We start from the raw sequence: 17,216 nt of genomic DNA, 5'->3' as shown, positions 1-17,216 counted from the left end.
GGTCTGTTTATTCAAAAAAGATGAAAAGGAAAATGTGAAGTAAGCAATGAAAAATAAAACTGCGAGGAACTGACGGGCCAGACTTCCAAAGCAGGCGAGGGGTGGTTTAATTTGACAGTGCTGGGCGGATCCCAGCCCAGACTCCTGTGACATTCCAAAAAGGGGCAGCTCCAGCCTGGCAGCTGTCTTGTAGCAATATCTGGCAGGACACACACCTTTATTTAAGACTGGAATTAAGACTGGGAAATGTTTGTCACAAGGGTCTCCCAAACGAAATCAGGCTATGATTATATATGTTAAAGCAATGGCTTTCTGGTCCCTGTATTTTTGGTTCTAGGACTAGTCTGATAAGAGATTGGTCTGAGACAAAACTATATACTTAACCAACTTTTTCTTTTATTGTAATAAGTAGAGGCCCAGTGCACAAAATTTGTGCACTCAGTGAGCAGGCGCGAGAAGAGGGGGTCCCTCAGCCCAGCCTGCGCCTTCTCGCAGTCTGGGAGCCCTTGGCCTAAGCTGTCAGTCAGACATTGTGAGCCCAGCTTCTGGCTGAGCAGTGCTCCCCCTGTGGGAGCGCACTGAACACCAGGGTGCAGCTCCTGCATCTGCCCCCTGGTGGTCAGTGTGTGTCATAGCAACTGGCCATTCTGGCATTTGGTCAATTTGCATATTAGCCTTTTATTATATAGGATGTGGCCTATGTTACCACTTGTTAAATGTGAGCTTCAAGTGATTTTTGTCTTATAGTAAAGGTAAAATGCCAATAGGAAACTGGATGATTATGGTGCAAAGTTCCAGACTTCTAACAGGCATGCTTAATTTAGCCTAAGGAAAAAATGTGTATATGTATGTGAGTGTGTGTGTGTGAGTGCATGTGCATGCATGTGCATGTGTGTGTGTAAAAACCACTATTAAAATAATCAAGCACAACATTAAATAATACAATTTAAACAGGATTTTTATTAGAGACTTTGCTCTAATCATTAACTCTTAATTACTCCCTAATCCAACTCTTCTAGCTCAGGTTTAAATACACCTAGATTTTCAAAATTATTTAGAATAAAAAACTCTCTAGGCTTTCCATATTGTTGTGATACTTTAGGGTTTCTTGTGTCCTTCAATCAGATCAATTCACTGAGCCTTTATTCAACAGTTATACCTATTCATTCATTCATTCATTCATCCATCCATCCATCCATCCATCCATCCATCCATCTGTGGGTCTTTCCATCTATCCACCCGTTCCCTGCCAGACACAAGCAAGACACTGGGGAAACAATGATGAACAAAACCAGACATAGAGCTCTGGTCGGTCTGACTCAGTGGTTAGAGTGTCAGCCTGTGAACCAAAAGGTCATGGGTTCAATTCCCAGTCAAGGGCACGTCCCTAGGTTACAGGCTTGATCCCTGGCTCTAGTCGGGGTGTGTGCAGGAGGCAACCAATCGATGTGTCTCTTTCACATTTACCTTTCTCTCTCTCTCTCTCTCTCTCTCTCTCTCTCTCTCTCTCCCCCCTCTCTTGCCTCCTTCCCCTTCCCTCCACTCTTTCTGAAAAAAAAATCAATGGAAAAATATCCTCAGCTGAGGCTTAAAAATGAACAAACAAACAAACAAAAACAAAAACAGACACAGAGCCTGTTGTCACAGAACCCTGGGGCTCTAACTTTCAAGAGGGGAAAACACATTAGCCCATAATCACACATATGAAAACAAGATGACACCCCCTCTCCCTCTGGGAGAGGAGGGCAAGGGCTGCCCTGAGGATGAGTCTGTGCTGATGAGGTGGAGAGGGGGGAGCTTCCAGGCAGGGGGAGCACTATTTGCAGACGCTGAGCAGCGAGAGTGGGCATGACTGGCGATGGACCTGGAGAAGGAGGCCTGGGGCTGCGCTCTGAGATTTGGGATTTTATTTTAGAAGCTATAGTGGTACAACATGCTAAGATTTGAATTTTGAAAAGATCACTTAGGTTGCAATGTGGAGAACAGATTGGATTGGGGGAAGAGAAGGAGAGAGGATGGGACCTTTTAAGTGCATTTATGATTATCTTACTCTGCAGGGTGCTTAGTAGAGGAGGCAAACATTAAGACTTAAAATTGTTTGGTAAGAAAAATAGAGGGGAAATGATTAATTTTAGCATTATTACAATTGATGAGCATCACTCTTCTATTTTCCTGTGGTTCCACAAAGCATAAAAAATCCAGAGAATTCTTAGAAGCAATTTATGGGGGAAAACTGGGCTCCACTCTGAAATAACCCAATAGAAAACTGTATGCTTAATATCTCTAGGTTTCAATTTCCTTAAATCTATAACGTGACTTTGTTCTCATTAGGCTGTGACAGTGGACACTTATGTGATAAATTAATTCAAATTAAAGTGTGAGGGACCGATACCAGCATCATTAGCTCCTCGTTAATTCCCACTAAGGTGTGAAGGGCTGATAATAGTGACTATGCCCCTCTGCAGAGGCAGGACAGGGTCCCTCTTTATGTCCTCAGATCTAGTCTAGTGTCTGGCACATAGTTATTGTTATGAAATGCAACTGTATTATCTTAAGGTGCTTGTGTTTTGAAAGAATGTGTTTAATAATATATAGGGAGAAATGTCTAAGGGATGAATTTTAGATAGTCTGGCATAAAGACTGTGGAGATCATGTTAAGTAATACAGCCTTTCCAATACTTATCAAGACAACAATGCACAGGACTGCTTGATCTCAATATTCGGTTTGGGTGCGCACTTTTCTTCCCCACACCCAACTTCTTATTGTCACCTCATGATGCAGTTTCCCAAGAAAGCAGTGAAACTGATTTTCCTGTGTTGCTTAGAAAACTCAATCACACATATGATCCAGGTTTATCATTCAGGAATCTGTCAACTGTATACTGTACAGGAACTGTGCAAAAGGCAATCAGACTAAATATTTTTTGGGGAAAATGAAAACTCTTAAAATAATCGTGCTTAGCACTACAGGAATTCAAACTCATAAATAGAGTCTTTTGACCTGAGAGTAATTCATAGCATGACCCACAGATGAGAATATAACAGTCCTTCTCTCAGAATGCGTGCTGTGAGAGGCCCTGACTCTCCCGCCAGACCGAAGGCTCCGTCTCCCTGGACCCAGCCCTGATCCCACTGCACAGCATTCACTGATACAAGTCCAAGATCGACTCCAGAATGTTCTCATATCATGGGCAACATCCAGCAAGTGTCTCACAAAAGGTCTGTCCTGGGGTCAAATACAAGTCAGCCTTGAGGAAGGAGGAGGTCAAGTGACACCTGCAGACCAGGCTTGGTAAATATCAGTCACCCGTGTCAGGCAGACTATGGGTCCTGCAGGCTCTTGGTGATCTGGTTCTACCAAGATCAGCCTGCCTCTTTCCTGAGCTCTGGAATGATTCAGGATGCATTTGGCGGACCTCAATGGTACAGCAACTAGTCAAGCAACCATCATTTTTAGTCCATGAAATTCAAGAGTAAGATAAACTTTTTTCCCCTTTAAATCTAAATTGACATAAACTTTGTTCTGGAGCCAGACAAACTCAGACCGCTTGCTACTTCATAGGTCTTGGGTCTAAATAGACAGAGAAGAGGGAAGTGTGTTTTTGTTTTTCCTTGTCTGAGATCATTCATTTTCTTTTTTATTTTCTGCAACGAGCAGTGAAGTACTGTTAGTAGGAAAAATTATACTTGATGCACTTGTTAATAATTTGGCTGGGAAAACCTACTTGTAATTGACAAGTAATATTGGGTTGAAGTAGCTGCCTCCACCATGGGGGTGGGGTTCTGACCAGGCCTTTGATTCTCCCACAGTGAGATGATCTCATGAGACCTAACTCTCAAAATTTAAAGACAGTCATTATTTTCTTCCGTTATTAATCAACTTAGCCTGTTTTAAATTTCATAATAAAATCTATCAGCAAACTGTCTGCTTATTTTGTACCAGAAATGTACCAGCTTATCTTTTTTCCTTCTTCCCTTACAGTTTTCAAACCTTTTGCTCCATGCTTGTTTAGCCCAAGCTGTACCTCCCCATCCAGTCTTCCCAATGATTCGGGCTAGGATGCTTTTATACCAAGAACAACCGCATTCACCCCCACTTCAGAGAGGTATGAAACAGATGTCCCCATTCATTGGAAATAAAAGGACAACGGACTTTAAAAAGAAACTGCATCCAGTTGCTTCATTTAAGCTGAACATTTTAACTTGGTCCTAGGATGCCACTGATTTGATACCATATTTAGATTTTGCACAAAACCTGATGCAAGGACTCGGCCACGGAACTCTCCCTGGTCACCATGATCACCCAGCCCTGAGAGCAGGCCCAGCGGTCCTCATGAGGGAGCGTGCCTTCTACCTCAGCTGCCAGGGCATTCACCGTGAGCATGGCTCATGTGGATCAGAAAGGGAAGCCAAGAAGAGCCGGTCAACAAAGGAACGAAGAAAGGAAAACAAATTCAAGGGGAGCAACACGGGCCCCCAGTGGCCTTATTATACGAATAGACTGCAGATAACTCCATCTTTCTACCTGAGCGCGTCATAAATTCTGTCATCTTGTTAGGACTGTCAGGAGCACTGACCTCACTTCCTCCATTAACGAGCTCGCCCTATTTTGAGGGGAGATTCTTTCCAAACACACAGCGGCAGAAACACCTCATAAACAGCTTGTCAGCCTTGTGATTCTGGAAGGAACAAAACTCCATGCCAAAGAGAGGGCGGGCGGTGCCTGGAGACGAGCCGGCCAGCTGAGCAGACTGCGAAAATGTGCCTGGCCCGGTCACGGCTGGCCGGCCGGGGAGGCAGGCACTTGACTAGGTCTGGGAAGGGAGCGGCTAAAGGAAAAGTGTAATTTCTGTTTACTGAGAAAGGTGTCAGCGACGGATTGGTGCATTTTCACGCAATAACCCGGTGTTTCTTCGTTTGTCTGGGCGCTCTCTCTCTCTCTCCCGTGTGACAGGGGAAGCCAAGGTGCATGAGTCAGGTTGGAAATGTGCTACCGAGAGGGCCCATCTGTACACAGCCTACTGTGATGTTTCATTTTGTTTCCAAGAGCCACTCAAGTGCCATCCATCTCCGCACCACCCACCCTGGCTCTCCGATTTCAGGCTCGACGTGGGAAGCAGCTTTGCGTTTCCCGTGATCCAGGATGGATTAAATGGTCAGAGACGGCATGCCACTTCCGTGAGACTGGGTCTGTGCAGAAATCTCCAGGACGGTCATGAAAAAGAATCTCGACTCTATAAAGGCAAGAAGACGTCCCCACGGCCAGCTTATACACCATAAAGGCGAGCTCCATAAAGTTGCCTTTGCTGATGAGCCTGGGTTTGAGTGCCTTGAGACAAACCGCGTCAAACTATATATAAAAACAAAGCACCCGGATGGCAAAGAGGACCTTATCTCTCATTCCTAAGGTGTCTGCTCTCCCTCCCAGGAGAGCAAACACTCCTGCTGATTTACGCCCCCGCCGTGGACTCGGGGTGGACAGAGCACAGGCTGGTTAGCGCTTGCATTAACACATAATGAAAACGGCTTGGTGGCCCGGACCCAATGCCCTTTCTTTCCTGTAATGATGGTGCCGAAACCCTTCACAGCACACACCACAATCAGAGCCTGCAGACCATCAAAATTCATCTGAGGCCTGTGGTGGAGGGGGAGGTAGGGAGCTGGGGTAGGCTGGGCTGGGAGGCCGGCTTAGATCTCACCCCCACTCTCCTCGTTGCACATCTAGACCAGGTATATGGGGTCATCAGTTATTTCCACTTGCTATTTTGGTCAGCCACATAAAAAATATCCCTGACAATTCTGAATTGCATGTATAAACCATTTTATGGCTGTTGGTCTTGTTGCTCTCTCTTCCCTTTCTCAGTACCCCCACTCTGAGTTTCCCATATTTCCTCCTCTCTGCTCTATACAACATAAACATTTATCTTCTTGGACCATGTATTAAAAAAAAAAGTAAAGCGAATAGTAAAAATTCAGAGTCAAATGTGAGTGGCAGAGCTATAATTCTTTATGAAGTAGCAGGTAAGATTGATTGTCAAGGGTCAAAAGGCTAGGTCAAACTCCGCTCATTCGTCAGCTGAATGTCATTTTTGTTTTCCCTGTCACCAGATAGCTTTAAAAAAATTGCAACTCCTTCCTCATTATCTGGGACTTGGCTTCTTTTCTGCCATCCAGTATTAATGAAACCGTGCTTCAAGCCTGGCCCTCATCTTCTCTGGTCCTTCTTCATGTCCTGCCTTCCTTTCTTAAGCATGACAGAGAAAGCACCATTTCAAAGGCCATTTTCTCCCACAGCCACATTGGAAAATTGCCACTACTAGTAGCATGAGAATGATTTGAAAACACACGCGAGGTTTAAATGTTTGACTGAACAAAAATGTAATTAAATCCTAGCAAGTGTAAAGCTTGTGATCCAATATAATTGGATGGTTGCAATATCTTTGCATCTCATAACGAGGAAAACAAAATGAGATGTAATATCTGGAAGCCATCTAAAATTACGTGTCATATATAAAGAAAAAAAATCCCCCCCCCTTATCATTACAGCTGGTCACAACAATGTAATGTGAAACCTAAAATAATGAATTGTATTTTTTGGAAATTTAACATGTCATCCACAGCAGGTCAAATGTAGGTTAACACTGTCAAATAATTTCACCTCCAAAAGACTCGTTTAATTAGCTCATGTTTAAATATTCCTAAAATGAAAGAGAATTATGATCAGTTAGATGGGAATTAATTTGTGAATGCTTAAGCATAGGTCTGCCAAATGTTATGTTATTAGATAATAGAGGTAACTAATTTATATCCACAAATTTACATAAACAGCTAGATAGTAGATTAAAGTTGAAACCTTAAGCAATGATGATGAGTTCCTTATTTTGTATTTCTATGTTCTGATTTCTGTCCTCTTTGCCTCTAAATATTGTTAGTACAGAGACCCAGGCCAAAGTGTATTGATAAATCTAAGTTAGACTTTTCTTAATAGTAGAGACATTATTTGGACCAACTATCTAATCTTTTCTACAGTATTCGTAATTTTCACTAGCCCAGATCATTCTTATTGGTTGGCAACTGTATAGTGTAACTAAAGTCTTATGTGGGCCAGCAAATTTTGCTTTGTTTCTTTTTCCTGACTACAAGCCTGCAGTCCCTAGGGGAAGGCCACCACCACAGAAAGTCCTGTTGAGTATCTCAGGAGGCTGGAAAAGAGAGGGCATGGCTGACTCCGTGTAAGAGCAACACTTGTGGTGGCTTTCTTAGGGAGGAAAAATAATGATAAAAATAAAAAAGAACCTTCAGTGAAATTCTAGGCTAATTTTAATCTACTAAGAAATAATTAACTTTGAATACGATACCTATTGGTTTTGTAGCACGGCATGTTTGGCCTTGAAAAATGGCACTTGCAAAGTCCTTCACCAGGTTCAGTTTGAAGAAGCAGATGAGCCCTGGCCAGTTTGGCTCAGTGGATAGAGCGTTGGCCTACGGACTGAAGGGTGCCAGGTTTGGGTTTGATTCTGGTCAAGGGCACATGCTGGGTTGCAGGCTCCATCCCAGTAGGGGGCATGCGGGAGGCAGCTGATCAGTGATTCTCTCTCATCATTGATGTTTCCCTCTCTCCCTCTCCCTTTCTCTCTAAAATCCATTATATATAACTGATATATACATATATATCTCGACTCTATAAAGGCAAGAAGCCTGGGTTTGAGTGCCTTGAGACAAACGGCATCAAACTATATATAAAAACAAAGCACCCAGATGGCAAAGAGGACCTTACACACTGATGGTTACACACACACACACACACACACACACACACACACAGAAATACGGCATAGCCATGTTTAGAATCTGGAATATAAGAGAAAATTGCTCAGAGAAAAAATTATATATGGGAGAGACTTGCCCAGGCAGCTTAAGTTTTTAACCTGCTCCAGGGAGATGCTAGAGGTGAAAGCTGAACGGCTGCAGCAACAAGAATCCTAGGAGTGAGATCTGGATTCTGAGCGGGGATGGGTAGCGATGGCTGGCCCCGGGGTGGGAGTTGTGAAGAGCTAGTCAGGCAGTTCTCCATAGAGGAGATGGACTAACACGAAAGTAGAAGCTGACAACACAAAAACATGAAATGGATTCTAAAAAACTTGAAATCCATGTATATAAAAAATTTTAAATAAACTTGTTAAAATGTTATGTTACAAAATATACTTTTCCTTAGGTCATACTTTTATCCTAACCTCAGATGGTGTTTCACTTGATAATTTGTAATGAAAGGGGATGGTTTTACATTTTATTATTATGACCCGTATGCTTATTCTTTATAAGTGTCGCTGGGGCTTCTTGATGGTCACTACAAAGCCCCAAGTCCCTATGGTTTAGCTAAGATGGCTTAACAGTAACACTGCTCACACTGCTGCCAGCAAAAATGAGGAACACAGTCAGAGATGACATAATAAGCCCCCTACGGATTGTCTCAAACTACAAATAATAATGGAAATGTAGCATCTCTAAGTTAAGTGACCTAGATTCTATTTTGTGAGGTTACAGAATTTGTTCTAATGGACTATCAAAAGTAGGGTCAACTATTTCAAACCATAAATTCAGATTATTGGAGAAAATTGTTAAAAATTATCATATTCATTTTTTTTAAATACCATTTTAATATTGTTGAATGATCAACAGGAGGAACCAGATCACTGGTAGACACAGCAGTGAAAAATGATAGCTAATATTTTCCACAACTCAATCAAAACGCTAAAAGACATCAAAAGTTTTTAATATGAGCATCAATGAAAAAAGGTTAAGTCCTGCTTTTAGATTAAAAAAAGAAGAAGGAAAGCTCTGCAAAGATAAGACTAGAAAAACTTGGGTTAATGGCCATGCATAAGAAACAAACAAAAGATTTTAGTTGATTATAACCCAACAACTGGACATGGCTATAAAATGGTCATGTGGTGGGTGGTTTAATAGTTGGAATAGAATCCAAACCACGGATAGAACAGCCCTTCTGGGCTTTGCTGTCTAGTTTCCAGTATGGGGGCTGGGTGACCCTAGGGAAGTGTGGTCTGTGCAAGGTAATTCTGGAGTGGCCACGCAGAACCAACAGGAGTGTCTACCAAGGCAGCTGGAAAAAGGTGCCAAAGTGAAAGAGATTATGGGGGAATGATGAGCAGAAAATGGAAGCATGGGTGCTGACTTAACATATTTTAAGAGATTATGGGGGAATGATAAGCAGAAAATGGAGGCATGAGTGCTGACTTAAGCCCTGAAGAAAAGGGTTTATATTTAGGCAGTGTAGTTCAGTTTAGGGCAAGGTCAGAAACACTGTTTGGAAGCAGAAGGAAGGTGGGGTTTGGGCTCAAAATAAAAATAATGGCTTAATAATCCTATCTAATAATAGACAAATATGCAAATTGACCATACCTCCGACACACCCACAAGCCACGCCCACCATCCAATCAGAGCAAGTATGCAAATTAACTCAAACCAAGATGGCTACAGCCACAGAGAGCAAGGTTTTCTAGGTAACAGAGGAAGCCAAGCTTTCTGCCTGCCCTTGCCAGGCCTAAGCCTCCACTCAAGCTACAAAGTTTCAATTATAGAAGGTAAACAAATTCAAACAAATGGCGGCAGAATGGAGCTTGAGAGAGCAGGCCAGGGTTGCCACAGGCAACAGGGGAAGCAAAGCTTTCTGCACACCCTGGCCGGGCCCACCCGCTTAAGGCAACAAAGTTTCAATTATAACCCCAACACAAATGGCTGCCGGCCTCGGAGGGAGCCCCAGGCTTGGCTCCACTCCAGGCTACAAAGTTTCAATTGTAGAAGGAAAATAAATTCCAGATACCAGGGCCTCCACTTGGGTTGCCAGGGGGCGTGGCCAGCCTGCAAACCACCACAGGCCCCTCGCTCAGGCCGCCCCACGCCCCAAGGGAACCCCCACCTGATCTGGGACGCCCTTCAGGGCAAACCAGCTGGTTCCCACCCCTGTACCAGGCCTCTATCCTATCTAATAAAAGAGTAATATGCAGATTGACCATCACTGCAACACACAATATAGCTGCCCCCATGTGGTCAAAGATCCTGCCCCCATGTGGACACAAGATGGCCACCACAAGATGGCCAGCAGGAGAGGGCAGTTGGGAGGCACCCGGCCTGCAAGGGAGGGCAGTTGAGAAGGACCAGGCCTGCAAGGGAGGGCAGTTGAGAGGGACCAAGCCTGCAATGGAGGGCAGTTGGAGGTGATTAACCCTGCAGGAGAGGGCAGTTAGGGGTGACCAGGCTGGAAGAGGAGGGAAGTTGGGGGCAAACAGGCTGGCAGGCAGAAGCGGTTAGGGGCAATCAGGAAGGCAGGCAGGCAAGCAGTTGGGAGCCAGCAGTCCTGGATTGTGAGGGATGTCCGACTGCCCGTTTAGGCCCGATCCCCATGGGGGTCGGGCCTAAACGGGCAGTCGGACATCCCTCAAGGGGTCCCATATTGGAGAAGGTACAGGCTGGGCTGAGGGACAACCCCCTTCCATGCACGAATTTCATGCACCAGGCCTCTAGTTTGATTATAAAAATGGAATGTGCTATCTTAAGCAGCACTGAGCACCTACTGCTGGGGCCCTGTGGGCAGAGGCTCGGTGACCACCTGCATGGAAGAATAGCTGAACTGGATGGGGGCTTGGACTAGATGTCTTCTAAGGCTGCATATACTAGTAACTATCAATTTTACCAACTAGTTGATGAATAAATTTGAAAGCATTGATTGAACATCTCTAATGTACCAGGCACTATAATTCTATGAAGTACCTGGAATTATCAGCATCCACATGGAATGCTGAGTTTTGCAATGTGGTTTCTATTGTGGTAACTGGAGAAGGGACTAAAAACTTGTCACTTTGCTCACTGTGATAACTGTAGGCACTGTAGCACAGATGGCTCATGATCTATGTCTCAATGATGGGCTGCAAGTCAAAGAACTCGGTGGATGTACTTCTGAAACATCTTTTAAAATCCCCCTTCATGGTGGTTTTCATGAAGAGAAAGTTGGGATGTGATGAAGAAGGGAGGAACCAATATTTATTGAATGCTTGTTACATGTGTGTCACTATGCTAGAAGCTCTATATGCATTGCATTTGTTTATTATTCCTAGCCCTATGAGATAGGCATTATCTGTTACAGATGAGGACACAGAAGCTCAAGAGAGGTGAGGCGAGTTTCCCAGCATCACACAGCTAATAAGAGATGGAGCTAAACTCTGAATTCAGGCCTATCTCAATGCAAAGACCATGGTCTTGACATTACATTTTATTGCCTCTAAGGATAAATAATTCACTGAGTAGTTAACATTATCTTCAAATTTTAAACCTTTTATTATAATCCAAAGAGATTAAGTAATTAAAAACAATTTAAAAATTCTAAAGCTGGGTCTTTATTTTTTAATGTTTAAAACCGTATCTGCTCTTTGATCTTATTTAGACAAATTGTAGTAATTGCTATGAGGCAAGCCCTCTCCTATCTACCTTCTGCATGCCTTTGACTCCAGAATTCCCCAATCAGCAATTCCCTTACTAACAGGTTTCATACAGTTGCAGTTAATAAACACTGATGCTAGAAATCCCCAGTGAGCTCCTGCAGGGTATAGAACCCTGGGCTGGGACCCTGAGGGATGGAGAAGTTCAGCGCTGTGTGCACCCTTTAGGCCAGCACTTTTCATTTCATGTACCCACAAATCGCCTGGAGATCTGGAGAAGATGCAAGTTCTGACTTTAAATCAGCTCCCAGGTTCTTGAGAACCAAAGAATGATCTTGGACAGGTAAGTTTTAGATCATTATGTGATTGACCCAATGCTTTCTCTCTATGTCTTCTGGAATCTGAGTGTGAAAGGCAAGACCAAAACATGATTAAAAGGGAACAAGCCCTAAATTGAAGAGAAAATAGAAAAACAGCACACAGAGGACCCTTACATAGTACTTTACATACATTAACATATTTAAGCTTCAAAACGACTCAGTGAGGTTGATGTATTATAACTTTTCCCATTTTTAAGTGAGGAAACTAAGGTACACAGAGGATGAGTAACATAGCCAGCAGCACCTACAGATTTGGAGTTCTGCTTCAACTTGTTGTGCTTTAGAAAAGTTACAACATATTGAGAGAAGAATCCACAGAAGGGTAGGGGGACTAACTTCCTTTAATAAGAGAAAGGCTGTATTAAGTCAAGTAGAGATGAGATTTCAAGTACCACTGATGGTGGAAGAAGGAACTCATTCACTTCTATTCACTCATTAATTTCCTAATTCACTCCATCATCTAAGAATCAGGAAGTGACTCTTGCTGGGATATAGCCACATACTTCCTTCAGTCAGGGAATACAGGCATTCGGTTTAAATATGAGGATGGGGAGGAGGGCACTGGGTGGGGGCTGGGTCAGAGAAGCTGCACAGAGGGGAGATGATGGCGTCCTGGGACGGGATTAAGAAACTTCTGCATCTCAGGTTGGAACCAAGGGGAATCCTTTGAGAGCATTTTGTATAATTTCTGATTCCTTTCCTCTATGACTGGTTGGAATATATATTTTTTCAAAATCTAACTCACATAATTAAACCATGTTTTAGTTCTTTAACAGTTTTAGTTTTTGCAAAATGTTAAGATCCATACATTTGATATCTAAGTTTAAGAAACACTGGGTAGCAATTGGGTCCTAGGTAAATATCATTTCTTGAAATAAGCCAGCGACACTGCCTATATTCCCAAGTGAAATTCCTGAATCTTTGTTACTAGATATTAAACATACCTCATATTTAAAAGGCCCTTTTGCTAGTTAGTCAGTTGGTCAAAAATGGGTGACTAATATACCAGGTATGATGGATATATGGTGGGTATACAGCCTAGGTTTTAGGAGCAGTCTTGAAAAACATACCGTCCCTTTGTTGGTCGTTGCATTATGCACATAGCCAACCACAGCATCAAAGTTTCCATGGAAAATATGAATTCTGCAATGAGGGGTACATCACAGGAAGTTGAAGACGAGTTAACAGTGCTTGGGGGTGGGGAGACCCAACAAACAGAGCTGAGACAAATTAGAAGGAATGATTTATTTGGGATCTGAAGACTTGGGAGTGAAATCTAGTTTCTGCCACACCCTATCTGACCAAGGCAAGCCATGGTAATAGCTATGTTTCCTGGTCTGTAAGATGGGGGTTCATCCCCTGTGGCCACTGTGGGTTCCAGGGCTGTGTGGAGATGCCATGGATGAACTTGGCAGAGACCCTTCAGTTTTCACTTTGTCTGGACCCCACAGGTCTAGCTGAGAAGCAATGGCTGCCAAGAACACCCTGACTGAGGACTCAGCCCATCCAGGTGTTGAGAGCTACATACACCCAGGGATCTTATATGGTCATCGGAGGAGGAGACAGCCCCTGCAATGGCAAATATCATATTATTACCAACCTTGACTGAACTTAACTTGGGAGGAAAATGCCATTTTTTATTCCTTGAGTGTCATGATCTGTTAGGATTTTAATGTTCAGCTCTTCCCAAACAGAAAGCATTTGAAAGCTAGCACACAGAGAAAGAGATGTATATTTCTCCAATGGATATAGTATCTTACTCCCACTCAGAAGGCCACTATTTTAAAGAACAAAGATCAAATTAAATGTTTAGTGCTATAAAGTGTTGTTGCCACATATGTCAATATACTTATGAACAATTTATAATTTGAACTGTTTTCCAGACAGCTGGTCATATGTACCTTAAAGTAGTCATAATAACCTGTCAGGAGAAATTTCCTACAGCACATTCATTGGAGAAAATACAGGTAAGCGTGGCAGCCTTTTCAAATTCCACCAGATCCCTTTATCTTGTGAACAGCTACTGCCACAGCTACAAAACCTGCAGAGAGCTCAGAGCTCACAGGGTTTATTGTATCCCTGCCTTGTAAATTTGCTCCCCACTGTGAAGACTTTGGACTACAAATATCCATTTGTGTCTACAGAGTTGCACCAGTCCCTTGTATTCAATGGAATCCACCAGATCTCCAACACACATATAAAGGATCTGCTTTATATGTGTGTTGAGAGAGCTTAGGTGCTGAATTTTTTCAGAAGGTAGAAAGGAAAAAGGGTTGTCTTTTGGTGGAGCTATTCAGAACCATGTTTGTTCAGTGGACAAAAATCTGTGGGTCTTGGGAATGAGTTAAAGTAAGCTTAAAAAGTCATGATTTGGCCCTGGCTAGCTAGCTCAGTGGTTAGAGTGTTGGCCTATGCACCAAAGGGTAGTGGATTCCATTCCTGGTCAAGGGCAGGTACCTGGGTTGCAGGTTGGATCCCTAGCCCTGGTTGGGACACGTGCAGGAGGCAACCAGTTCATGTGTCTCTCCTACATCCTCTCTATCCTCTCTCTCTCTCCCTTGCCTCATTCCACTCTCTCTAAAAAAATGGATAAAATATCCTCAGGTAAGGATTAAAAAGAGTCATGATTTGCACAACAGTCAAAATGTGGAGGAAAAAAACAAGTATCCACTGATGGATAAATGGGTAAACAGAATGTGATCTAAACATGTATTAGAATATTATGCAGTCTTAAAAAGGAAGGAAATTCTTTAAATGCTGCAGCATGGATGAACTTCGGAGACGTTATGCTAAGTGAAATAAGCCAAACATAAAAGGACAAACACTGTATTAATATAAGGTACCAAGAGTAGTCAAATTCATAAAGACAGAAATTCATAGAAACAGAAAGTAGAATGGTGGTTGCCAGGGGCTGGAGAGAAGGAAGAATACGAAGTTATTGTTTAAGGGGCATAGAGTTTCAGTCTAGAAAAGATCGAAAAGCTCTGGAGATGTATAGTGGTGATGGTTGCTCACCAGTGTACATGTACTTAGTACTACTGAATTGCACCTTAAAAAATCGTTAAAATGATCTGTATATGTTACTAAAATTTAAAAAACTAAAAATAAATAGTCATGATATATAAATTCATTTGCTTTTATATGTCATGCATTCTCGGTGTATATTCCTGGTATTTCCCTTTAGTAAATGCTAAAGCTTTTAGAAGATGTGTTTATCTTCCTAAGTGTCCTTCTGTGCCACCCTAAGAGATGTTGCACCAGGATGCTCTGGATTCTAGCAAGATCATGAATGTCTGCAAATTCACTGGTATCTGCCAACTCGGGAGAATCACTGTTTTAGGGACCTAATGTGGTATTTAATGATCACTTTGTAGGCAGAAGATATCTTTACCCACGGATCTTTCCCAGTGTTTCAGTGTGAGATTCTAATGAAATCCCAAAGCAATCAGCACGTTAACTTATTTTTCTCTTGGTTGCATTATCTTAGGCTCACTTAGGTAGTTTTCTTCCTCCATTATGTTGTTCAATTATCTAGTGTGAGCTTTCAGCGAAAGAACCCACCTATCCCGTTTCACTGCCCCCTTAAATTACCTATGAGAAATATATCAAATACATAATTTCAGAGAGTAGTCATAATTATTTCCATTACCAACATGCAGCTGTAATTGCCTCTCCAGCAATTTTCAGGAGCAATTGAGAGGAGAGTAAGTTCCAGAGACATGGTCTATTTGAATCTTTATCTTTGGGCTTGTATTCTATGTTAGTGGCATGGTTTCACACTCTGGGGTTCCTGAAGGTCAGCTGTGAACTCGTGTGGGAGGGGGAAGCAGCACCAATTGTCTTTCCTTTAATGAACACACACATTTAGTTGACTGTTCCAGACCCAAGGCTTGACCCTGAGAATGGAGTGAGCAAGCCATCTGAACACACTGGTGGGAGAGCATGGGCTTAGCACAGACCCAAACTTTGTATTTATTATTTCTCACGGGTTGAATTAAGTTCCCTCCAAAAGCTATGCTGAAGTCCTAACCTTAGAATATGACCTTACTTGAAATAATGTCTTTATAGAAGTATTCAAATTAAACTGAAGTCTTTAGAAGTCCCTAATCCATTACAAGTTGTGTCCTAATAAAAGGGGAAATATGGACACAGATATGAACCATGTCAAGACAGTGGATTGGGGTGATGCAACTATAAGCCAGAAATGCCAAAGATTGCCGGCAAACCACCCAAAGCCAGGAAGAGACAAGGAAGGATTCCCTACAGTTTCCAGACGGAGCAAGGCCCTGCCAACACCTTGATTTTTGGACTCCTAGAACTGTGAGACAATGGATTTAGGTTGTTTTAAGTCACCCAGTTTGTAATACTTCATTAAGGCAACTCCAGGAAACCAACACATTATTTCATTGTATTTGTACAACCACTCAATGGGACAGGGGTAATTTTTCTCTCTCCTATTGTACAGATTTGGAAACTGAGGCTCAGAAAGGTAAGGACTGGAACAAAAGTCATGTGAGTGTGGAGGGAAGCCCTAGGAGAAAACTGCTTAGGAAAGGTGATGGTGGCATCTGAGTTGGGCATGTAGCATGAGCAGAGCCTGCTCCGTGGAGAAGGAGTGAATTCCAGGGTGATTTGAAGGAAGAGGATGCTGCCTGAAGAGAAGTTCTAGCATACATGTTGCCAAAGCGAGCACAAGAGAAGTTCCGAATGACTAGAATATAGGATGTGTGGCAAGGAGGGGATGAGAGGACATAGGAAAGGGCATTGGATCCCAATGGCTATGCCATGCCAGGAAGTTGGGAGAGACACAGCCAGTAGGGAGACGTTGGGAGGCTGGGCAGTTCCTAGTTCCAGTTAGAAACAATATGGGTCAGGACTCAGGCTTTGAGAGTTAGGGAATGGGAAGTGAATTTGGGTGCTATTTCAGAGATCGAATCTAATGTGGGGGTTCATGGGCTTGAAAGTGATTGGCAACGAGGGAGAAGGAAGTCTGCCTTAGTTCTCCAGCCTGAGGGACCTTTTTCCTTTTCACACTCTGTTATGGAAGCAAATGTCTGTTATGGAGAACAGAGTGAGGAAAGAGGCAGAATCGAGCTCCACCTCCTGGAGGGCAGAGCATATCTGTGTGTGTTATTTGAAATTCTTCTTTAGGGAAGACTTGAGACTCCTTTTTGTCTTCTTATCTCTGACTTGCCTGTGTTAGTATCTAAAAGTCTTGGTTAATATCTGGCAAAGGATCACATTCCCAAGCTCTTCATCATCATCTCCCTATTTTCAGACTCTAAAATGTTTATAGTTTACTAAAAGTCATCTTTTATCCTCATTATCAAGGAATTCTGGAAGACAGTCAGCGGCTCTCACTTGCTCACTGCCTGTTGTGTAA

The 17,216-nt window shown here is 42.8% G+C and overlaps 1 protein-coding gene across 3 annotated transcripts in view; it reads right to left on the bottom strand.

The window, feature by feature from the left end:
* POU6F2 (POU class 6 homeobox 2) overlaps nucleotides 1–17,216 on the bottom strand; it is a 427,905-nt gene that overhangs the window by 153,748 nt on the left and 256,941 nt on the right. The gene's annotated exons all lie outside the window — the stretch shown is intronic.

The sequence above is a fragment of the Eptesicus fuscus genome, chromosome 14 (assembly GCF_027574615.1).
Source record: "Eptesicus fuscus isolate TK198812 chromosome 14, DD_ASM_mEF_20220401, whole genome shotgun sequence".
NCBI classification, from domain to species: Eukaryota; Metazoa; Chordata; class Mammalia; order Chiroptera; family Vespertilionidae; genus Eptesicus; species Eptesicus fuscus.
Note: the sequence above shows the minus strand (reverse complement) of the source record. Positions and strands in the feature narration are given on the sequence as shown.